Below are 25,366 nucleotides of genomic sequence, written 5' to 3' on the forward strand. Positions count from 1 at the left end.
GAGCTGTAGCTCACGAAAGCTTATGCTCAAATAAATTTGTTAGTCTCTAAGGTGCCACAAGTACTCCTTTTCTTTTTGTGAATACAGACTAACACGGCTGCTACTCTGAAACCTATCAGAGGCTCATTCAAATCTACCAATGTAATATACACCATCATGTGCCAGCAATGCCCCTCTGCCATGTACATTGGCCAAGCTGGACAGTCTCTACATAAAAGAATAAATGAACACAAATCAGACGTCAAGAATTATAACATTCAAAAACCAGTCGGAGAACACTTCAATCTCCCTGGTCACTCGATTACAGACCTAAAAGTCGCAATATTACAACAAAAAAACTTCAAAAACAGACTCCAATGAGAGACTGCTGAACTGGAATTAGTTTGCAAACTGGATACCATTAAATTAGGCTTGAATAAAGATTGGGAATGGATGGGTCATTACACAAAGTAAAACTATTTTCCCATGCTTATTTTTTGCCCCCTACTGTTACTCACACCTTCTTGTCAACTGTTGGAAATGGTCCATCCTGATTATCACTATAAGAGGTTTTTTTTCCTGCTGGTAATAGCGCACCTTAATTGATCACTCTCTTTATAGTGTGTATGGCAACACCCATTTTTTCATGTTTCTCTGTGTATATATATCTATATCTATATATATCTTCCTACTGTATTTTCCACTGTATGCATCTGATGAAGTGGGTTTTAGCCCATGAAATTTTATGCTCAAATAAATTTGAGTCACAAGTACTCCTCGTTCTTTTTACCCTAATCCCATCACTCTTTTCTACCACCTGCCAGATGCTATACTTTATTGTATGGTTACTACAATTTACAAAATCAATGACCTGACATGAGTACCTTTAGCAGTGTTTGTTAATGTCTGGGATTACAGCTACAGAAGGGAAAACAGGGATTAAGCTATTCCTACCATATCACAACATATACACATTTTCCTTTACTCAAAATTATAAAGCAAAATATAATTTCATGAAAAGTGTTTTATTATTTCGGAGTGGATTTAGAAATCAGTGATTAATAATGCCGGTCACAGCCAGGAATAGCATAGTTTTCGTAGGGGACATCTGAACAGCCACATGCTTGACTCACTGAAGCGAAGCTAATGCATTAGTATGAACAATAATACATATTTTACACTACAGCATAACTCATGCAAGAATGAGTCAAACATTTTAAATTATTAATGGTTAGTAGTAGTAGTATTTGTATTGCAGTAGCAGCTGGAGGCCGCAGTTGTGCTTGCAGTAGGTTAAAAACTCATTTTACAGGTGGGGAAATTGAGGCACAAAGAATTGAAGAGACTTGCCCAATGCCATATAAAAAATCAGGGGCAAGCACAGAAACAGAAACCACTGGCACTCAGTTTTCTGATCTAACCCCTGGACAATATTCCAGTTAATTAATGATGGAGAGAGCTTGCAAACGTAGTATTGTTCCTGGTTAGAGAACAACTGTGCATTGCCTCAATGTTTAAACTGCTCTGTACCCTGTCATGGTTACATTCCACTTTTTCCTAACCTATGTTCATCATCACACCTCTTCACCTCATCTCCCTTGAGTGTTTCACTGTCTTTGGACAGCTGATGAGCTATGAAAGATGTGCAGCAATAAGCGAAAACCAAGGAGCTTATCTTCAGCCCGTGAAATGAGCTTGCAGTCACTTGTCTGTACAGCAACAGTGACATCCAGTGGACAATTGTGCCCAAGTACTTCCAAATAATGAATACAGAAGAACAGGCCTCATAGCTGTCCCCCATCATCAGTCAATAGGGATAAGGCAATTTATTTTGCCTAATGTCTAGCCCATTCAAAATTGATGGGTCCAAAGTGAGACTCAAAGGATATTTGCTTTATGCTTTGCTGTGAAAACAGGAACGGAGATTAAAAAAAATGGATCTGTATTATCCTGCACAAAGTTTGCAGTGAATCTGGGTCTCACAAACCTTCCCTCTGTGATAAATTTATAAATAAGCTTCAGTTATTTTTAGAGAACTTCCCACTGAGATTAGCTCAGCATAGTTACTACCAGGTCCCCTTTCGCTCAGAGACAGCCACAGCGGCTCTAGTGAGAGTCTCAGCTGACGGGAGCACCAATAGCAAGTCCAAGCACCAGATTGGACTCTGCTAACTGGTTATGTCTCCTCTCAAACTCAAGCTTCAGATGGGTAGCCATGTCAGTCTGGATCTGTGAAAGCGGCAAAGAGTCCTGTGGCACCTTATAAACTAACAGACGTATTGAAGCATGAGCTTTCATGAGTGAATACCGACTTTGTCAGAAAGGTCGTCTCAAACTCAGGGTCATTTACTAGACCGCAACTGTTCCAATAATGTAACAGCATAGACCTTTGCTACTGGGAAATTTTAGGACACTTGGAGAAGAAATTGTAGACATTTTATTACAACCTCTGATAACCACAGTATCACTCTTTTAAATCAGAAATTTCCATCAAACAATTTATTACAACACAGTATTTAAAATAGTAGCTAATATTTCAGAACTTAAGAGGGGTGTGTGTGTGTGTGACAGAACTGAGCTGTAAAACTTGCATTACCAAACAAATTTCACATTTGACCTATAGTTTTCACAGGCCACATTCCAGGACATTAATCCTCAGTGCCACTCAATCCCTGATGGATACACTGATTTCTTAAAAAGAAAAGGAGTACTTGTGGCACCTTAGAGACTAACAAATTTATTTGAGCATAAGCTTTCGTGAGCTACAGCTAGCTCACGAAAGCTTATGCTCAAATAAATTTGTTAGTCTCTGAGGTGCCACAAGTACTCCTTTTCTTTTTGCGAATACAGACTGACACGGCTCCTACTCTGAAACTGATTTCTTACTTTCTTTCTTAACTATCTTTATATAGAGAAAGTTTTCCTAATAACTAACTTAAAGTTCCCTTGCTGCAAACTAAATGGATTACTTCTTGTCCTACCCTCAGTGGACTTGGAGAACAATTGATCAGCATCCTCTTTATAATGATTTTTACATATTGGAAGATTGTTACCAGGTCCCCCCTCAGCCTTCTCTTCTCTAGTCTAGACTAGACATGTCCAGTTCTTTCAACCTTTCCTCATAGGTCAGGTTTTCTAACCCTCTCATTATTTTTTTGCTCTTCTCTGGACTCTCCAATTTGTCCACATCTTTCTTAAAACTGGGCACAGTATTTCAGCTAAGATACTTTTTAAATATAATTGAACTTGACAGCTGCTATCTGGAGTTAAATTAAATAAACAAACACATCTGTTCATTGTGTCAAAATAATTGGTCTCCCAGCTGTTTTCTATTGATCTTAGCCTAACAAAGAGAAGTGTTAATTTAGAGACAGGAGTTACCCTGTTACACAAATTCAAACATAGCTGTGGAATTCAGAAATCACCTTGCAGGATTACAGCCCAGCTATGAGATGCCCAACAAGTTTACTTCAGCTCTGGAGCGAGATCTTCAATTGATTTAAATTGATGCTGCTCTCAAGTGTGAAGAATGACACCAACTGACCTGAAGAAAAGCTCTATGCGAGCTTGAAAGCTGTCTCTTTCACCAACAGAAGTTGGTGCAATAAAAGTTATTACCTCAACCACCTTGTCTCTCACATCCTGGGACCAACACAGTTACAACAACCCTCCATAAATGCCCAGAGAAAATACAGCAGGGGCAAAAGCAATGCAAGCTTCCCTCATACTGACCCCTTAGAATGTTGCCACTTTCAGCAAGACTATAAATGATACATTACCCCACATAACTAGCACAGCACGAACCAGCGATGTGATGAATAGATGTCCTCTGTAAAGTGGAAATACTTCTGCCTGTATAGGGCTTTGTGTGAACCAGTAACACATAATATTAATGCTTAGCCCTTGTGCATTACTTTATAATAGAGCATTACCAGTCCTATTTTACTTATCTGGAAAACAAAGCACAGAGGCATAAAGTGATTTGTCCAAGGTCATCCAGCATGTCAACGGCAGAACAGGGAAGGAAATCCAGGTTCCTGATTTTCAATGCTGTACCCTATCCACCAGACCACAGGGCCTCCACTAGTGATGCATTATCTATAAAAGGAGAAGCACTAGATAGAGACAGTTTTGGTGAACCATTGAGTGATCTTAACCCAGCAACCTGTGTTTTCCTCTTTGTACTTCTACACAAACACAGTGCACAAGACCCATCCAAATGAGAATGTATTTCTCTCTCTCCCTCAAAGGCAAATGGTCCTTCCGTGATTTGCAGTTACTGTATTAATTATGAAAACATCTATTTACTTTTGATTTTTTTAAACCACTCTAAAAACAAAATTGTTTAAACGTTGATTCAGTTTCAGTGCCCAAGTGAGCTGCCCTGAGGATTGCCAGCCACTGAAACACTTGAAAATGCCCTTGTAAATTAGCAAGCATTGTACAAATACTGCTGGCAAATTCAATTATTTCTCTGTCATGCTACATTGTTATCTGCTGCTCTCTTAAAGAGCTGAAGTTCATTCTTCTTTAATTCCATGTAGGTTAGTCAGATGATACAAATGACTTTGGTTAAGAGAAACCATCTCTATTAATATTTTACTATAGAAAATAATAAAAACAGAACAAAAAAGGTTTTGGAATTAAATGATCACTCTTATTTTCCGATTCTCGTTTTTAAAATAAAATATGTTTCCCACAACTGTATTTTATCTATTTTTTTTAAAAAATCATTCCTTTGCATAATAGTTGTTCTTATACTATGACTGCTGGAAAAAAGAAAAGGAGTACTTGTGGCACCTTAGAGACTAACAAATTTATTTGAGCATAAGCTTTCGTGAGCTACAGCTTAACATTCGGTGGTTTTGCAGGGTCTTGTCTCAAGATCAGAACCAGATTATTAGTTGAGAAGCCTGACGTGCAAGGAAGAGACACTCACAAAGGAAAGGCCTTTTACATTTGCAATAATTTTATTAGCACAATTAGGAAAATCTCACACACTCTAACCCAGCAAAGTAGATAGAAGTAAACAGAATGGTCCAGGTATTTGGGATCTAGTTCATTTTTATACGCAGACCATTCCTCATGTAAAAACCCAAAGTATTAGTCATCATTCACATCACCATCATCATCATCCTCCTCCTCATCATCAGCAGTAGTCATCACCAGTGAGCTGTAGCTCATGAAAGCTTATGCTCAAATAAATGTGTTAGTCTCTAAGGTGCCACAAGTACTCCTTTTCTTTTTGCGGATACAGACTAGCACGGCTGCTACTCTGAATGCTGGAAAAAAGGAAATTTAAAAGACTGAGTCCTGACTCTGATATTGTTTCATATTGTTTGATATTATTTGATATTGTTTGATATTGATATCAATAAGCAATCAATTGTTTATATCAGACCCCTACAGACTTCCATGGAAAAAGATTTTCAGAAATGGGTGCCCAAATTTAGGCTCATAAGTCACTAACTCCAAAGATTACCATTGATTTTCAGCCCTTTAGGAAATCAGGCCATTTATTGAAGTGGTGAAACAAAGAATCAGGCCCTTAATCAGGGCATCTTTAATTCTTTTGTTTCCCAAACTACAGGATACTATTGAAGAAAAATATTCAAATTCCTCACAGTCAGGGAATCACAGCATGTGGCTGATGATGTGAACTTTGCTTACATGGTCTTCTGTGAGACTTTGTTAAGTGCAGCTAGAAAATTCATTCCATGTGGTTTTCATAGGGCATTTATCCCCTGCTGGGATGATGTCTGTGACAACCTCTTTCAAAAAGTCACACAGTCTGCTTCACCTGAGGGGACAAACAAGCAGCTAATATGTTAATGGAACATTTTAGTGTTAAGAGGCAGGAAAGGTGGCATGAATTGAAAGTTCTGACTTCAGGTACTCAAACCATCCAGTGTGGGACCTCCTTCCTCACATTCAGGAAGAGGAGACCCCTAAATGCCCTACCTGTGTCTCAGCAAGTGCTGAAACAGTCCACCTTGTGGCCAACAGCTGACCAGGAATCACAAACAGAGATCACGATTGGAAGTATTGTTGGCTCTCACAAGGATTTATTAATCCCCACAGCCGACTGCAGCTTATCCCAGTCATTCATTAAGGAGAAACTGGAATCAACTATTTCTTTTTTTAAAATCTTCAAGACTCCTGGGCTTGACAACATTCATGGGGAGTTCTTGCATCCCATGAGCTCATCCTGTTGCGACTTTCTACTAAGGCTCTATAATACTTGCCTGGAATGTTGTACAGTTCAAAAGCCCTGGTGAAGGTCACACATCATGGCTCTTCTTAAGCCTGGAAGGAAGGCAGATGACCCGAAGAACTACTGCTCTGATCAGCATCACTTTTAAGCTGCTTGAGAGTCTGGTATATAAACGACTGTTGCCTTTAATTGACTTCCAGTTACCTCATTACCAGGCAGGGTTCCAACTCAGCCATAGTGCTAAGGATCAAGTGATTAGACTGATTTTTTTAATTGAGGATGCCTTTGAGGCAGGACAGAAGGTTGGTGCTGTTTTTGCTGACTTGTTTGTGGCCATACGACACAGGGTGGCACCATGGACTAGTCTATGGTCCCAGACAAGAACTTCTACAGTTTACTATCCAGATGATTTCTAACTGAACAATGATTGCCAAGTGTGGAGATAGTTCAAATAGCCGAATGATATGAATCATCTCACCCACATCATATGAACAAGATATCCCCAGGGATCTGTACTCACGCTGATGTTCTTTTGTGTGTATATATATATATATATATATATAAGGTGTCCAACCTGGCTGGCATTGCTCTCCCAGCCATTAGGTGTTGAATCAGGGTCTTTGCTGCATTACTGCATGCAGCCAACAGTCAAGATAGCTTACTTCACAATTTTATTTCAAAACTACATCAAAAACACCATTTTAAGTCAAGATGTCCTTTCCCTGAAATAGTCGAGCCTGTCAGACAGTACATCAGACACAACCTTCCTAAGGAAGTGTAGCAATAGATGGTTTGGGGCAGCATTTTGGATCAGTGGCACATTTCTTGGCAGATTGACAACTCAGATCTGCATGTCCTAGTCTCTCGGGTTCAGTACTTACAAGTCCCTCATAACAATCATATGAACCGAAAGATTCTTCTTAGTTACAATTGGATGTGTCATGGGCAGTTTAACTCAGATCTGTAACTTTGGCGTTTCTTGTGCTCCTGTTCTGCCCCTGTGGAGTTCATGAACAGTGTGCCATCTGGTTACGGACTGACTTCTTTATCATCTTGATAGTGGATTGCTATGTGTCATGTCTCCAGATGCTGCTGCTATAGCTACATCACTTATCTAATACCTAATTCATTGTTTGTGCCATGAGAAGCCATATACCAGAAGAAGCTTCAAAGAGGTCCTTGGAAATGTAGCTGTAACATTGCTTGTACACTCAAAGCCAATGTTTGTATGTGAAAGCAGGTACGTGTGCATGCAAATCTAGCATATTGTACTTCTATGTTAATTGATCATTTGCTCATAGAAAACCTGCATTGTTATTTGTGATAACAAACTAAGTAACTGAAAGGTAGGTGACCACATTTGAAAATGTGGTCTTCTTCTTAATAAGTTTTTGTTATATGCTAAATATAAGAATCAGTTTGCTGTACAGCTAGTTATTTTCATAGGGAACACAAGCAAGTGTCTGAGTTTTCTGTAACATTTAAAGTCAGTGATTACTATTAATACAAAAATAAATATTTGAACTTCTTCTGCAAGTTCAAATATAAGTAATATAATAAATAATAAAGAAAGGGTATATTTTAGGGGTTATCACAAGGAATTTGTAGGCAGGATTTCTAAATTCTCTGCAAGGCTGTGCCAGCATCTGGCTTTGTGATAATGGGCAAGTCACTTCATCTCTGTGTGTCTTGTCTGTAAAATGGGACTAAAAATACTTAATTCACAGGGGTGCTGTGAGGGTTAATTAATAGTTGTAAATGTACTGAAGGGAAGATGCTGCAGAAGTGCAAAGTATAATTATCTTGATATAACAATTGTCCTCTTATTTCTTTCCCTAACATTTTTTCTATTTTACTATCTATCCTCACATAATTCTAATTTAATCTTAGATGTGCTAAAATCTTTTCCAAGTCTCTGATGTTCTTTTACTTTTGTCAGCTACTTTTGGCAACTATTTTTATATCCATAAATATATATTTTTTCTTTATTCTGGAGAAGGCATTTTTGCCTGATGATTACAAATGACTAAGCAGCAATTGAGGATGGAGTCATTGCTAGTCTATAGTTGGCCATCTCTCACACAAGTTAATATTTCAGCTTTATTGAAGCTAGTCATCTTACATTAAGTATAATGGTGCTGAGCAAATTGTGAATGATGCCAGTAACTTGTATAATTTGCTGAAAAGCACTTTAGCTTTGAAATGGTCCCGTTTCTTCACTCCCATGTTCTTGCTTATGGAATAATTTGAAATGAACGAAAACTTATATATATATATATATATATATATATATATGCCATAAATAAAATGGAGCCATTTGCTACTAGATACAAAGAGGATGCCAGTCTTGGGTCCTAATCCTGCAATTGCCTTTTTTTTTAATAAATTTATTTACATGGATGTTTCTGGTATTTGGCTCTTCATGTACACAAAATAAAGCCAGGTCCCTAGGATGAGACAGAAAACTGAAAATTGATTATTCACAACTTGTGATCTTTAAAGATCCCACAGCATCTTTCACCTGAGTAATAGCACCTTTAACTTCAGAATCCTGCCCCAATCCGTATGCTGCCAGTCTAATATTCCAACTATAGTATTGTATAGTATAGTATTCAATTGTATTCAGTATTCTTCTTCACTTCCCATCATGAATTTTGTGTAGTATTGTTGTGTTAAACAGCTTTCATATTACACACTAACTGTACTTGCATTTCAGAAATTACAGGGTGTATGTAAGAGTTTGTAAAACCTTTCTGATAAGAGGCAAAGGCATAAAAGTTCAAATGTGACTAGTGATTCTGATGCCCAATTTGAAACACTTTAAAAAACCGTCATTTTCAGAAAGTGCTGGGCATTCACTCTCTGAAAATTAGGCTTTTTAAAAGATGTTTTAAGTTGGGCACCCACAAACTGAGAAGGTCAAAATCACAGTTTTCACTCTTGAAAATTTAAATGGCAGTATCTTTCTAAATTCTCCATCACTGTAGTATCGTACAGACTAATTTATGATATTGTTATAATCACTGTATGCCTCCAAAATGTAGATAAAGGTGAAAAGTAAATAAACTACATTTTTCAAAAGGCTTATTTTATCATTTAAGATTCCAGTGGTTCATATGGAACATGAATAATTAATCCTTAAAATCCTCTTTGATATATGTATACACAATACCCAGTCATTATTTGGTGGCAAAATTAAGATGTGAAATAACATAAGTATGACCTAGAAAAATGAAGCAGTGTGTGTGTAGGAGAGAAAAATAAACCCTCAGGAAACAGATGAAACCCATGAAATTAAAGGAAATTATTATTGTGTACTTATACAGCACCTTTCAAATTAACATTTCAAAGCACTTTTCATATAGTTCCTTAATTAGACATAAACACCCTCTGAATTAGATATTATGGCATCCATTTTATAGATTAGGAAATTGAGGCACAGATAATTTAAGTGACTTGCCTAAGGGCACATAGTGAGTCAGTAGCTGAAGAAGAATCCTGGTACTCTGACAACTAGACAACACTGATTATTGTCTGTAAAATATATATTTCAAAAAACAAAGTGAAGAATATGGAAAAATGCAAATATATTCTGTACATGCAGAAAGGATTTTGACCATCCTGGTTTTAAAATAAAACATTATAGGGAATCAAAGCTCAGGGAGGAGTAAGGAAATATTTGGAGACTGAAAGGAACGGAGGGGAAATTAGTAATCTTTTTCTGTGAAGCAAGGTTTAGTTAGTAACTGAGAGAGAGAAGACCTAATGTGAACTAGAGGTGGATTAGAATCATTATGGGAAATAGTAGGCAATATTGGGATTAAGTTGATAGTAGGCATTTGCTGGAGACCCATCTGATCAGACGGTGCAAAATGAGTAAGAGATTATAACAGAAATAAAAAAAACAAGCAGATGAAAAGATGACATGGGTAGCAGTTGATGGGAGATTTCCATAGCAGCTTGGGAAAATGCTGGAATCATTAAATTGAATTAGAAAATGTCATCAGTACAGCAGTAGTGTGGCACCTTAGAGACTAACAAATTTATTTGAGCATAAGCTTTCGTGAGCTACAGCTCACTGCATCGGATTCTTTAGCTCACAAAAGTTTATGCTCAAATAAATTTGTTAGTCTCTAAGGTGCCACAAGTACTTCTTTTCTTTTTGCGAATACAGACTAACACAGCCGCTACTCTGAAACCTATCAGTACAGCAGCCAGTCAAACTCACTTTCAAATAGTTAGGCAAATTGGAGGGCTCACGTTTCATCAGAATCAGCCTGTTTCCTTTTAACATTGTTCTCTGTGTAATGTGATCAGGAAGCATGATGATTCAAATGTTCAGAATTGTGCAAATGTATTTGTGCATCTAATTTGCATGCATAGTTGTGTGTTTAAAAGTTAGTGAACCTGCACATTTGCTGCAACTGCACATACAATTTTACTGACTGAATGGTTCAAGTAGACAAGCAAATAGGAATTTAAAATTCTCAAAATCTAAGCTCAGGGACAGCTCTAGCTTTCATAGAGCTCTTTATGAAGCATCTTACTCTTTTCCCATCTGTGATCTGTCCCAAGTCACCTTAATCTACATATCCACTCATCACTGCTTGCCTATCAATTCTGTGCATAGGGCTCTGGTGGTAATTTCTACACACTCCTGGTCCTGAACCCTTTGATCTCTAAAGACCCAATAACAAAACCCTGGTATTCAAGTCAAGCACAGCAAACATTTTAGTATTTTCTCAGTGGTGCATAAATGCAAAGCCCAGTAGCACTATTGTAGCTCCTTTTCAATACAAACTCTTCTACCTGATAATTGACCTTGACTTCTGCTATATGCCTTTGGCATAAGAGATGTAATTCCCATCACAGCCAGTTCTTTGACTGGCAGACTCATGACAAAAGGGGAATTATCGATTAACAAATCCATTAAACCAAGGTCCAGATGTGTCATGAACACACAATATGATGGGCACCAGAACAAGAAGAGGGCGGAGAGGTTAAAATGATCAGGAATCAATTACTTTAACATAAATGATATTTTCAACAACTTCTATTTCAAAGCTTGGCTGCTCTCTCACTTTCATGATAAAGTGCATTTGGATAATAGAACAAGTGTAAGTGTTAGTTAGTAACTGAGAGAGAGAAAACCTAATGTGAACTAGAGGTGGGGTAGAATCATTATGGGAAATTGTAGGCAATATTGGGATTAAGTTGATAGTAGGCATTTTCTGGAGACCCATCTGATCAGACGGTGCAAAATGAGTAGGAGATTATAACAGAAATAAAAAAAGACAGACATCTCTGATGTAGAGCATTACAGTACCTGATGCTGAGAGGTACTGAATACCCTAAAATCACATCAGCTTCAATGGGAGTTGAGCATGTTCAGACCCTTCAAGAATCAGACCTATCTTATTAGTAAAAATAAGAGCAATAAAAACTGTCTTATGTGAGCGCTAAAGTGGCTGATAAATTTTAGTTGCTTAATGAAACTAAACAAGAATTGTACTTAGTAGGTTTGGGGATACTTTAGGGTGGTAGGTTGCTTTGCAGACATGACAGGCATATAGGATACTGGACTCAGCCACAACAAACTATGTTTAATTTCTGGCTCTGCCTCGACCTGGCTGGGTGACCTTGGGCAAGTAACTTCACTGCTCAGTGCCTCAGTTTCTCCATCTGTAAAATAGGGAATGACTATGCTTACCTCCTTTGAGATCTTCTGATTAAAAGTGCTATTTAAGCGCTAGGTATGTCTATCTTAGGGCTTTATTCTGCTCCCGAGTACTAAAGTATCTGAGCACCTTCCACTTAAAATCAATAGCAAAGACCCTAATGGCATTCATGGAGTACGTATCATATGAATATATGATATGACTAAGGCTGTGAGTTTGTCACATAGGTCACAAATTCTGTGACTTTCCGTGACCTCCATGACTTCTGCAGCAGCCAGCTGCACCGGCCACTGCTGGGGCAGTCTTGAGGCACCGTCCCCTTGCCCCCACCCCCGACAACAGCAGCAGGAGTTTGGGTGGGGAGCTCAGGGCTGGGGGTTGGGGCACGGGAGGGTGTGAGGGCTCTGGGCGGTGCTTACCTCGGGGGGCTCCCTCGGCTTCTGGGGGAAGTGTGGCCGGGGGCACTGTTTGCTGCATCAGTCTGCAGGCACCATACCCGCAGCTCCCATTGGCTATGGTTCCCAGCCAATGGGAGCTGCAGAGCCGGTTCTCAAGGGGCAGGCAGTGCACAGAGCTGCGTGGCTGCACCTCCGCCTCTGCCTAGGAGCTGAGGGATGTCGCCGCTTCCCAGAAGGCATGGAACTGGGTAGGGAGTCCGCCAGCCCCCCAACCTCCTTGCTCCCCCCCGCACCAGCTGGTGTCTCACCCTCCAACATCCGCGGTGTCCCCCAGGCCACCCCGTGAGCATCCGTAACACCCCCAGATTTAGTCAGGAGTATATAGTACAAGTCATGGACAGGTCACACACCATGAATTTTTGTTTACTGCCCGTAAACCGTCCATGACTTTTACTAAAAATACCCATGATTAAAATGTAGCCTTAGCTATGGCTCAACAATCAAATAAACACCAAAAACACCAAGAGCATCTCTTCAGACTTTGGACAGGGGGAAGCAATTGGAAGGTTAATCAATTCTCCTTTTAACTTTCACAAATAATATCAGGTTTAAATAGAGGAGGTAAATTCTATTATAGGAAAAGTACATACATTTGTCTTCTGGGAAGAGAGATTGAAGGAATACAAGGTAAGCAATTAATTGCAGTCTTCAGGCACATGGTTTGTTTCACTCTCACCATCCCTTTAAACTCACAGTACCCTCAACCTGAGAAAATACAGATGTAGGGCAAAATGTTCCACTTTGAGCATCATTCCAGAGCTCAATGCAATATTCTACTGTCTCTAAATGCCCGGATCTCCCATTTATTTCACTGGGAGTCTGGGATGGGGGCAGTTTTGTGTCTGAACAGGGAGTGGATTACCAGAGTTAAGAATCTGCAATGTGGGTATGAGATGAAAGTGGAAGTTTTTGGTTAAAAAACGTTATTTAGGTTGCAAAGTCAAACATTCCAAAGTTGGGAAATGCCAGATTTAAGATGGCTCCTGCAACCATAATTCTTTTCTCTTATGCAACTGTGCACTGAATGAGGTAGGGTCCGGTAGAAAACAGAAACAAAAACAAATAGTTTGTATGTTCACATACTTCAAGAGAATGACAAATATGGGAATTCTGACCTTTCAAGTGTTTGACTTTTTGCAATTAAAATAACATTTTTAATAACCTGCCTTACAGGGTTTTTTTAGGTAATTTCATAGGGTGCCCTCCCAGAAAAATGTAAAAGCAAATTCTGCCACATATAACTGTAATAATCCCTCTATCAGGCAACATCAGCAGGGTTTGAACCCTGAACATTCAGGAATGTAGTACAGATGTCTACAACTTGACCTCTGTGACTAACTATATGAGCTGACAGCAAGAAAAGACTGTTATCCCAAAGGGTGATGGACTATTGGCCCCATGTGCTGGATCCAGGAGGTGGGTGGGAGAAACCCAGTTTAGTCTGGTTTTCTTTCCTTCCCACACCCTCCAGGCAGTGAGTGGGCTCTTGCCTCATCTGCTTCCACCAGAAAGGGGGATGGGATGTTGGGACCTGTTCCAGGTCTGGGGAGGTGTGCTCAGTGAGGAGAAGGATGAGCCTATCTTGACCTGACCTTCCTCCTCCTCCCCCCCATTCACTACTAAGTCAGCTCCCAGGAATTCCCAGGGCTGCTGATGCTTTGGTGTTGGCATAGGCCTAGCTTTTTAGAATGTTGGGTTTTGTTATTATTTTGGCATGCTGCCAAAATGTTCTCTTCCAAAGCAAGAAAAATGACTATTTTTAATAGTTTATAACTCAGTCAAACCTGAATGGAATTTCATGCAGTACAGAAAAGGCACTTCACTCTTCTTTTTGAAGGCTGTGCCAAATTTTAAAGGCCTACTGCAAGCAATGGAGGTGTTAAGAGTTTCTCAAAGAAAGCCCCAAGGATATTTTAAATGGAAAACATTAGGCACTCTAAATAAGGGTTGATACCAGTGCATGCACGTGCATGCACACCTTATTTTTACTACAAAGAAAAGGTGATTTTTTTTTAAACCACATGTTGGGTAATGTGCTAACTAACATGAGGTGAAATCCTACAGAAGACAAGAAAGTTGTAGTTTTAATGGATGTTAGCAGGTCAGGTTGAACCCTAGGCTCTCCCTCCTCTCTCAACATGCTAACAGAGGTAAAAATGACAAACTGCCTTGTCTTTAGGATTTTACCTACTTAACATGAGATATGACAACACCTTTTTTCTTAGAGTGGGGATACCCACAAAGATAAATTCCATGGAGAAGAATTAGGCTCAATACAACGTTACTACTGCAAAATCTCACATTGAAATGTCAAGAAATCAAAGAGATCTAAGGAACAAATCAAGTTCAGCCACTAACAATTATGAGCACAGAATTTTTCATTAGACAATATGGGACAAGTGTTCAGTTTTTAATATGGAGAAAATTCACAATGATTAATAGATTTTGCTGAAATTAAATAAATGAATGAATAAATAAAATAATGTCTACTACTGTGTTGAGAAGAAGCAGGGTAAAATTCCACCCCAATGGGATTTATTGAAGACAGTTATAAGAAACAGAGAAAATGGGGTTTATAATGGATGCTACGCTCCACCTTTAATTACAGTGGTGACTCCTAGTATAACACGAGTGAGATAAGCACAAATACCTCTGTCATTAGGAGTAATAGAGGTTAAAATCATGAATCCAATGGATAAACTTAAAGTTCAAAATAATTTACATACTGTCAAGCTTTCTAACTGCATCCCACATTGGTTTTGCTTTATTTTAACATACAGGGTATTTTTTCAAAAAGAAAAGGAGTACTTGTGGCACCTTAGAGACTAACAAATTTATTAGAGCATAAGCTTTCGTGAGCTACAGCTCACTTCATCGGATGCATCCGATGAAGTGAGCTGTAGCTCACGAAAGCTTATGCTCTAATAAATTTGTTAGTCTCTAAGGTGCCACAAGTACTCCTTTTCTTTTTGCGAATACAGACTAACACGGCTGCTACTCTGAAACCTGTGATTATGCAGGGTATTTTTTGCTGTTTACAGAAAAAAAATCTATCAGTTTGATTTCTTTCCTACTAGCATGTTCATGAGGTAAGACTATAATTAAGATTATATTAGTTAAGAAATGAGTTAAGATTATAACTTGCAGATAGGCACCCACATCAGAAAGAGAATATTATATATATTTATTGGAGTGAATGTTCCTCTATTCATTTATAAAGCTCTGTGTACCTTTATGACAATCTGGGCCTGATGCAGGAGGTTCTTAGCACCCCCATCAATCATGGATTTCCATTGACTTCAGCAAGGGTTGGGAATGTTGAACATTTTTCAGAATCATACTTTTTATATTTCCTTGAATTCAAGTCTTGAATGACTAATTAATAGATAATAATAATAGTAATAATGTTTCCTTTAGGTCTAATGAGTGTTTTTCCCCATCCTTTTAGACAATTCTCATACATTTGGAGATTATTCTGATCTTGAGCACTATGAAAATGAGACTAAAATGTGAGGGTGAAATTGGAATTAACACACACACACAAGAGTTTTTCATTAGTAGTCGTGAGGGGAAAATGTGAGAATAAGGAGAATAAAACAAATTAACGGAAATACTTCATACATCTTCCCAAATCACTAACAGTCTGTTCCGCAAGGCTGGCCCAAAGCCCTGCAAAGTCAAAAGGAGTCTTTCCATCAGCATTAACGGTCCTCAGATCATACCCTGCGTAGGGCAAGTCCCATGTTCCTGAGAAGGTTTGTGTTTTGTCTCATTTCCCTTTTGCCTCCTTTGAAGACTCCAGAATTTAGGTGTGATGAATGACTCTGAAAACATTTGGAGGTTCATTTCAGAGAGATAAAAACAGGTTAGCTTGCTAATGTAACCCTGGAAATTGGATGTTCCATGATTTAATTATTACCTGTTCCCTGACTTTAACTACTTTTAACTTGACATTTCTCTGCCCAGTGTGCAGGTGGTATAGCAAGAGAGTACAAAACCGCACTGCAACACTGCAGCTGTGCCACTGTAGCGCTTCACTGAAGACACTATCTACGATGATGGGACAGGTTCTCCCATTAGTGTAGGAACTCCACCTCCATGAGAGGCAGTGTTAGATTGACAGGAGAACTCTCCTGTTGACATAGTACTGTCTACGCCAGGGATTATGTCCATTTAATTGTGTCGCTCGGGCGTGTAAATACCGACCTACTTTCCTAGTGTAGACCCGGCCAAAGAAGTTTACTTCTCTCAGTGAGTTACTTCTGAGCATGATAGAATAAAAAACAATTGGAACTCCGCTTCCTGTTTCCTTGGCACCAAAAGCTTTGAACCTTTTTGCCAGTCTGATAAGCCAGGGGTTCTCAATCTTTTTCTTTCTGAGGTCCCCACTACATGCTATAAAAACTCCACGGTCCATCTGTGCCACAATAACTGGTTTTTTGCATATAAAAGCCAGGGCCTATGTTAGGGGCTAGCTAGCAGGGCAACTGCCCAAAGCCCCACGCTACAGGGCATCCCACAAAACGACATTGCTTAGGCTTTGGCTTCAGCCCCAGGTGGCAGGGCTCAGGGCTCCAGACTTCAGCCCCAGGCTCTGGGACTTCAGCTTTGTGCCCTGGGCCCCAGCGAGTCTAATGCTGGCCTTATTTTGTGGCCCCCCTGAAACCTGCTCACAGCCCCCAAGGAGGCCTCAGACCCCTGCTTGAGCACCACTGAGATAAGCCATGGAAATATGGATCTTTCCTTCTCCATCACATCCAGATCCCTGAACAAAGGTAGCTGATGAAAACATTCATTGAAGATGCAACTGACGATGCACATCAATGTGTTCTACTAATACATCTAAATAACTGTGAAACTCAGTTTATAACACCATGATACCAGATTAAATCCCAAACAAATGAAGTTGGGATTCACTTTTCACCTCCCAAAACAACAGTATTTTTGCATTATTTTATCTATAATTCAGGATGAAATAAAACAAAAACAATGAAACACCAAACAAAGCAAAGAAAAATGCCATTGTCCTTAATTTCATGAACCTCATCAAGCTGAAAACCAGGATGCTGGAAATCTCATCAGAAGTGCATTTCTGACAGCATTCTGGCCCTTCTTACTCTGGGAAACTTCAAGGCATATGCATATAAAAAAAGTTTGCCAAATTTTCTCTCAGCTCAGAAATGTTTCAGGCTAAGGTTTGAGTTCAGGAAAAGTTCAAGTGGCAATCCTTAGCCAATTGCTTGTCTCTCATACAGCTAATATGGTAGGTATATTGGGGTAGAGACCATCACTTGGCTGACATGACTTTATAAACACATTGCACTTTTTAAAAAAAATATATCCTTAATCGTACTAATTAGAACTAAGATTTAAACCAGTGAGAAATTGGGGGCTTTCACTCTGAGACCTTGCATGGAGCACAAAGGCTTGATGTGGCTTTCATTAATTATTGCTGACACAATTCTGGTGCATTTGGTATATATTATAAGCCCAATTTCTCAGAGGTATATTGCTTGGCCACATGTCAGGTTGAAACTTCATTTGCAGGTAACCAGCTGGGTCTCAAATTCTCTTCCTTTTCTAAAAGAACAGCTAACATTTTTCATCTATGGAAATATGTGTTCAATTTAATGCTTATTTGGTGTAAAAGAATGAAATGAGTTTGGTGGGGCTCAACTCTGTAGCTAGTTAACATTTGCCAGCATTACTAAACAACCATGCAATCAGCTGCGATAATCAGTGCCTGCTTAAACGCAGCTCAGGACTAGAATAGTAGGAGGAGCTATAGATCAGGACTCACTGACTGAGTCAACACACTGATTGAGTGCATTGGCACTTTAACTCTCTTAGCAGAACAACATGGGGGAAATTTGCAAAGCAGCAAGTCTTTACTATGCTTGCTTTTAGCTATTAGCTCTTTGCTTTAATATCTTCAAATTCTCCCACCCTTAAAAGATTGTACAGGAATTGGAAGGGGAAGCAATCTATATAAACATTTCTATAACCACCTCCAAAAATGACCTACAATAAGCATTTTTTTTACCTCAACATGTCATAAACTTGAAGTCTGATGCAATAGAATCTTCAAGGGCTACAAACAAGTGTTGTGTGTCTCACTAGGAAGGAGGGATTCTTGCTAGCCCCAGCAGGGCTCTGCACAGGAAAAAAGGTTCACATTAGAAGATCAAATTGCTGGACTGGAGCCATAAAGTAGAAGATGCCACTTTGTTTTGTTTTGTTTAGTCAGTATTAGGAGATCTGGGTTCTATTCTAAACTCTGCCATGGGCTTCCTGCTTGACTTTGAGCAAGTAATTAAGGGCACAATCCAAAGCCTAATGGAGTCACTGGGAATCATCTGATTGCTTTCAATGGGCTTTCAGTCAGGTCCCTAATCTCTGTGCCTCAGTTTACCCATCTGTAAAATGGGACAATTGTAATGTTCATGGAGTGTGCACACAAAGATAATGACAGGTTTCAGAGTAGCAGCCGTGCTAGTCTGTATTCGCAAAAAGAAAAGGAGTACCCGTGGCACCTTAGAGACTAACAAATTTATTAGAGCATAAGCTTTCGTGAGCTACAGCTCACTTCATCGGATGCATCCTTAGTCTCTAAGGTGCCACGGGTACTCCTTTTCTTTTCACAAAGATAATGCCACTTATCTACTAACATTTAGAGCATACTACACAGGACATCTTTTAAGAAGAACTGCAAGCACATAGATGCAATATTTAGGAATTTTGATTATTTCTGTGGTTTGATTATTTAGTACACTTGTAAATCATAGGTTGCTGTTTCCTTTTTTCATTTATTGTAGTTTTAAGTATTGGTCAGATGTAGCTAGACTGTTCAGAGAGGTCTCTCTTATTTTATAAATCTAAATTAATTACAGTTTCTGAAACATTCAGATACTCTGGATATAAGCAACATAAAAAAGCCTATACATCAATAGAATTAAATAAAGCTTCCAGATTCATTGTTATGGTATATGTCAGCAACATATAGTGTGCCCCATGGCACTGTAAACAGACTATTTGCACAATATGAAATATAAGTTTTTTGTATATTTAAAATATACTCACATGAAACATTTTGTAGAATCATTTTTAAAAAAGTTACCTTTAGCTAATTGCATATAGGTGTTTAGCTGTTATATTTTGCATCCCATGTATTAAGGGTTTGTTTGTGCTTGTTTGCTTTATGGAATGAAATACAGGGCCATTTGTTTGTTTTTAATGGCTTTTGTTTTGGAGGTTAATCCGAAAATCTGTACAAGTAAATCTGCAGTTATCAGAATTCAAATATGTAGCAAGACTCCATTAGCAACATGAGTGGGTCACTATGCAGGTGGGTATCTAGAAGAAAAACAGGGGTATTGACTATTAAACTTCTCCTTAGAAGAGCCTCTTGAACTTACTTTTTGAAACTAGCCTGCTGTTTAGAGAGATTTCAAATGATTTAGGGTGTGTACCTGTAGTCTCTAAGGGTATGTCCAGACTACAGTTAAACACCTGTAGCTGAGCCATGTCAGCTGACTTGGGTTTGTGGGGCTGTGAGGGCTGTAAAACTCTGGTGTAGACATTCAGGCTGGAGCCCAGGCTCTGGGATCCTACACAGCGATAGGTTCCCATAGCCCGGTCTCCAGACACAGCTCAAACCTCTTCACCACAATTTTACACAATTTTACATAGCCCAAGCCCTGCAAGTCTGGGTCAGCTGCCATGTGCCAACCATAGTTTTTTAATTGCAGTCTAGACATACCCTAACTCCCAAATGTCCCAAATGTTGCCAAATTTCAGAAGTACTTAGTTCAGAGCCTGATCTTTCCTTGCCACGTGGGGGATAAGAGGAGGAAATATCCAAAAGGGAACAACATCTTGGGGGGTCCCCTCCATTTAGATCAGAGAGATGTGAGTGGGCCCTCAAGATTTAATCAGCCCTTAGCCAAGGCAAAATTCCTGTTGATGCCATTAAGTAAAAACACAGTAGGTATTTCAGGATCTGGCCCATGAGTGGTACCATTGACTTCCATGGGGCAGAGCTGTCTTACCCACATTTGGAGGGTAAAACATGCACATTCATTCTCCCACACAATCATCTTCCATGACACACTCATTGCCTGCATTTGGAGGGTGAGGGAAATCCATATTCCATTCCCCATCCTAAGAGAACTTGGGAGGCACTTGAGGGATGGGAAGGATGGGATGTGAAATGGAGGAGAGGACCATGGTGGGTGAGAAATGGAAGGAAGAGACATAAGAGTGGAGAGAGAATAGCATAGAAAGGATGAAAGAGGAAAAAGAAAAAAGAGTGACGATTTTTAAAAGATAGTGGCAGAAGCACAGAAAGAAAAAAACATACTGAAAAAAAGGTCTGAAGAATGAAAAACAAAAGATAATTGAGACACTGGGTGAAATTCTTACCCCACAGAAGTCAAGGGGAGTTTTGCCATTGATTTTAATGGGGACAGAATTTCACCCGAATGCCATGAACATTTAAAATTTATGATATACAATGGGTAAGCTGCTTCTAGCAACAACATTGTGCTTTGGAAAGCGAAAGGGTAACATGTATGGCAAGCAACTAAGGACTGCATGACTGGACTTGTAATTTTCACCAGATTAAGCTTGTTCCTTTTACATTTCATTTTTCAATTTATCCCAAGGAAATTCAAAATGATCTACTCATGTCACATCACTATTTCTATTCCGCCCTGGAATATAAAAAGGAATTGCTATTAAGTTCTCCTGCCTCCATTTGTCTCTTGAGGGTTATTGACTTTGGTTCCATCTAAGGGTCCTTTCTTCTAAAATAAATCCCCAGACATCTTAGTAGTAAAACTGAGTGAACAGAGGCTTCCCAGCGTTCATTTATACATATACAGAATATCAAAAATTACTCATTTGATCATTTTATTTGTCTAAATTTGCCTGGTAGCAATGGAAGCTGCCCACATAATTTTACATGAAAAATTACAACTGCCTGATAATGACTGTAGTCCTGTCAACTCCCAACTGCTTTCTGCCTGTCCAGAAATAGATGTGTATATGCAGGTTAAAATCTGTATTCATTTAGAATACATCTGGCATGCATAGGTCTATATGTGGGTATGTGCATTTGTTGGGGGGCAGAGGGAGGGTGGTAAGAAGTGAGCCCTCACTATTACTTGAATCACTCTTTTTTATACTTCTTACTTAATCTGCACATGGGACTTAATCAAATAGGGTCCAACAGGTTTTTCACAATGCCTAGAGTGATAACTCAACATTTATAACGAACATTCTAACACTTGCTGCATGTCATGTATGCCATTTTTTCAAGACGGACATCAAACTTTCTAATAAGGTGCCACAAAGTGATTACACTTTACCATAAACCACAGGAATACAAACAACAGGCAAATTGCTCAACTGATATAGTTCAGCATAGAGCCGTGAATTTCACAGAGCTATTCAGATATACACCAGGTGAGACTGTAATCACATATATCTAACAGTTAGCATCTTTCATCTTTAAAAAGAACAGGAGTAATTGTGGCAATTTAGAGACTAACAAATTTATTTGAGTATAAGCTTTCATGAGCTACAGCTCACTTCATCGGATGCATGCAGTGGAAAATACAGAAGGGAGATTTTATATACACAGAGAACATGAAACAATGGGTGTTACCATACACATTGTAATGAGAGTGATCAGGTAAGGTGAGCTATTACCAGAAGGAGAGAAAAGAAAAACCTTTTGTAGTGATAATCAAGGTGGGCCATTTCCAGCAGTTGACAAGAAGGTCCGAGGAACAGTAGAGGGAAAAATAAACATGGGGAAATAGTTTTACTTTGTGTAATGACCAATCCACTCCCAGGCTTTATTCAAGCCTAAGTTAATGGTGTCCAGTTTGCAAATTAATTCCAATTCAGCGGTCTCTCTTTGGAGCCTGTTTCTGAAGTTTTTTTTGTTGTAATATTGTGACTTTTAGGTCTGTAATCGAGTGATCAGAGAGATTGAAGTGTTCTCTGACTGGTTTTTGAATGTAATAATTCTTGACGTCTGATTTGTGTCCATTGATTCTTTTACATAGAGACTGTCCGGTTTGGCCAATGTGCATGGCAGAGGGGCATTGCTGGCACATGATGGCATATATCACATTGGTAGATGCGCAGGTGAACGAGCCTCTGATAGTGTGGCTGATGTGATTAGGCCCTATGATGGTGTCCCCTGAATAGATATGTGGACACAGTTGGCAACGGGCTTTGTTGCAAGGATAGGTTCCTGGGTGAGTGTTTTTGTTGTGTGGTGTGTGGTTGCTGGTGAGTATTTGCTTCAGGTTGGGGGGCTGTCTGTACGTGAGGACTGGCCTGTCTCCCAAGATCTGTGAGAGTGAGGGGTTGTCCTTCAGGATAGGTTGCAGATCCTTGATGATGCGTTGGAGAGGTTTTAGCTGGGGGCTGAAGGTGATGGCTAGTGGTGTTCTGTTATTTTCTTTTTTGGGCCTGTCCTGTAGTAGGTGACTTCTGGGTACTCTTCTGGCTCTGTCAATACAGACTAACACGGCTGTTACTCTGAAACCTTTCATCTTTAAGAAACCCGAACAAATTATTTAGTCAAAAAAATTAACAGTGAAATGCAGCCACCTCTGGGGTTGAATAGGGCAGCTGTTTAATAGTGCCCTGAAATATTATACAGGATCTGAGGCGAGGAAGAGCCAAATTCTGTCCACATTTGCACCAATGTGAAACTTGTGTGACTCCATTGGATTTATATTAAATTTAAACATGTTTAACTGGATGCAAAATTTGGTAAGAAATGAGGGAGAGTACCATATTCATTTGAAGCTGCAAGAGGAGGCTCTACTTAAATGTCCAACGTTAGAATTCAGCTAAAACAAAATCTTCTTTCATAAAATATTGGAGCCAAGTCTTAAACAATCAGTTACAATCAAGAGCTCAGTTTTATATCTCACTGCCCCCCCCACAACACTTCCAACGACATAGTGCCCTCCTTGTTCCAGCTAGGGCATTGGCTCTGTGGTGAATCAGATTGAAGAGCACTCTCTATTAAGCCATTGACCCCACTCCCTGCAACACCCTGTTCCCCCCCCCTTAAGGTTAAGTGCTGACACTAATTAGTATGTGCAGTTGAGGATCTCAACTCCAGCTGGTCTAACTTCAGACACTTTTCTCTCACACATATTTTTAGCTATGTCCTTAGTGTGAGGAAATAATTTTTTCCCATTGGCTACAGAGCCCACTATCATAACTGACACCAGCAGCACCAGGATTATCTTTCTAGGTACTTTCAAGGTCCTAATCACAATTGTATCAAAGTAGCTATCAGACATTAATGAAGGTAACTTCTGTGCGGTAAGGAATTATTGTTAGCCCCATTTTACAGGTGGAAAATAGAGGCATAGATAGATTGCCCAGAGTCACTGAGGACATCTGAGACAGAGCTAGGAAGTTCATGCAGATCACCTGAGTCCCAGAACAGTTCCTTAAATACAAGCACATTATTCCTTCCCTTTGCTGGTGCCAGCTTTTGAGAAACTAATTTCTGCAGGGTCTTTGGATATTTTCAAACGAAATAGAATAAACAATGCAACATTTGCTGAAAATTTTGAGGCCAATATTCAAAACTGCAGAGGGAGGTGGAACAGGCAGAAAACCAAAATTCTTTACATCTATGGAGTGTGCGGGAATAAAATGAATGATCTGAACATTAGCAAATGTAAGATCCACCCTATCCCCCTGCCTTCCCCACAACCCCCCAGCCACCTACCCTCCCTCTCCTCTGGGAATGTATCTATCAGCTCCTCTCAGTCAAACACAATAAAGGTAGCTGCTCTCTTTAGATATGGAGGCCTCAGGATCTCACACTCTGTCAGGGCTGCAGGCCATATAGAAATGTAACTTGCAGCAAGATTATGATTGCAGATTGGTCTGTTGTCTTGAGGCTGCCAAGGTTGGCAAAGCATGGAAGCGATTTGTGAATTGCAGCACTGGTAACTCTGAATGGCTTTAATTAACGGATGCCAGGGAGCTGGAGGGAGCTCACCAGCAAGAAAAAAGGAAGGTGGTTCCCTAAGCCTTTTGAAAGCCCAGCCTATTACTCCACCAACCAAGCCTATCTACATCACTGAGAGCTGAGCAGAGGCAAAAGCTTCCCTAGCTGAGATAACCTTCTATCTAGCTTCCCCTGCCCCGAGTCAGAAGTGGAAAGACCCTACTAATGTAACTTTTCCATTAGAAATTCCATTTCAGTTTGCATTGTCTAATTAGTATGATTTTCCATTGTCTACATTTTCTCTCCCTGCACAGGTATTATAGCACAATAAATGAAAGGAATCAGTCATCTTGTCAGATTTTTCCTAAAGCATCCTGGGAAATAATGTGTTTAGGATGACTTAACAAAATCTATTTGCTCAGCAAACCTAATTTTTGCTGAGAACCAATAAATATGTATGTAGTGAAGATACCACTGCAAGCTAAGAGCGCTCAGAACTAAGTGGCAGATTCACACCAGGTGACAGATTATTTGGGCCAATGAAAAATACAATGGTTTATTTCATTTGGGATATCATGGCTCAGTTCGATTGGGATGCAATAAGGATGACAATATCACCTTGCTTACAAATGTTTTGGGTCACCTGGTGATGTTCTTGACCCTGATGCTGTGAGACTATGGACCTGCAGTCCGTACATTCTCTGGAGTCTCAAACCTTTGACAATTAACATCAACAAGAGTGGTTTGTAAAAGGAAATCATGCACCAAGCAAGAGAATTACAGAAAAAATATTATATTTTCAGTCCTCCCCATTCCCCAGCACATGCCCCTATTGTTCAAGACCGTTATATAGCTGATATGGTTGTATTATCAGGAGCGGACAGTACTGTACGGATTACCATTGGAAACCTGTGAGACGCAATTCCTAACAGGGCCCTCAGAGGATCTAAAAATCAAACGCACATAAAAAAACCCAGAAGGTTTCTCTGGTGTTTCTCCTCTGAACTATCCCATGGGACAAGGCAAGTTTTGCCTCACACGC

The 25,366-nt window shown here is 39.5% G+C and overlaps 1 protein-coding gene across 7 annotated transcripts in view; it reads right to left on the reverse strand.

The window, feature by feature from the left end:
• The window catches only part of LRRC4C (leucine rich repeat containing 4C), a 1,007,170-nt gene that overhangs the window by 54,859 nt on the left and 926,945 nt on the right, over positions 1 to 25,366 (reverse strand). The window contains exon 1 of one of the 7 annotated variants that reach the window (XM_043516294.1): positions 12,920 to 13,026. The exons of the other annotated variants lie outside the window; for them this stretch is intronic. The gene's annotated coding sequence lies outside the window, so the exon portion shown is untranslated. Of the gene's footprint in view, positions 1 to 12,919; positions 13,027 to 25,366 lie in introns of those variants that run through there. 7 annotated transcript variants of the gene reach the window in all.

The sequence above is a fragment of the Dermochelys coriacea genome, chromosome 6, assembly GCF_009764565.3.
Source record: "Dermochelys coriacea isolate rDerCor1 chromosome 6, rDerCor1.pri.v4, whole genome shotgun sequence".
NCBI lineage: Eukaryota > Metazoa > Chordata > Testudines > Dermochelyidae > Dermochelys > Dermochelys coriacea.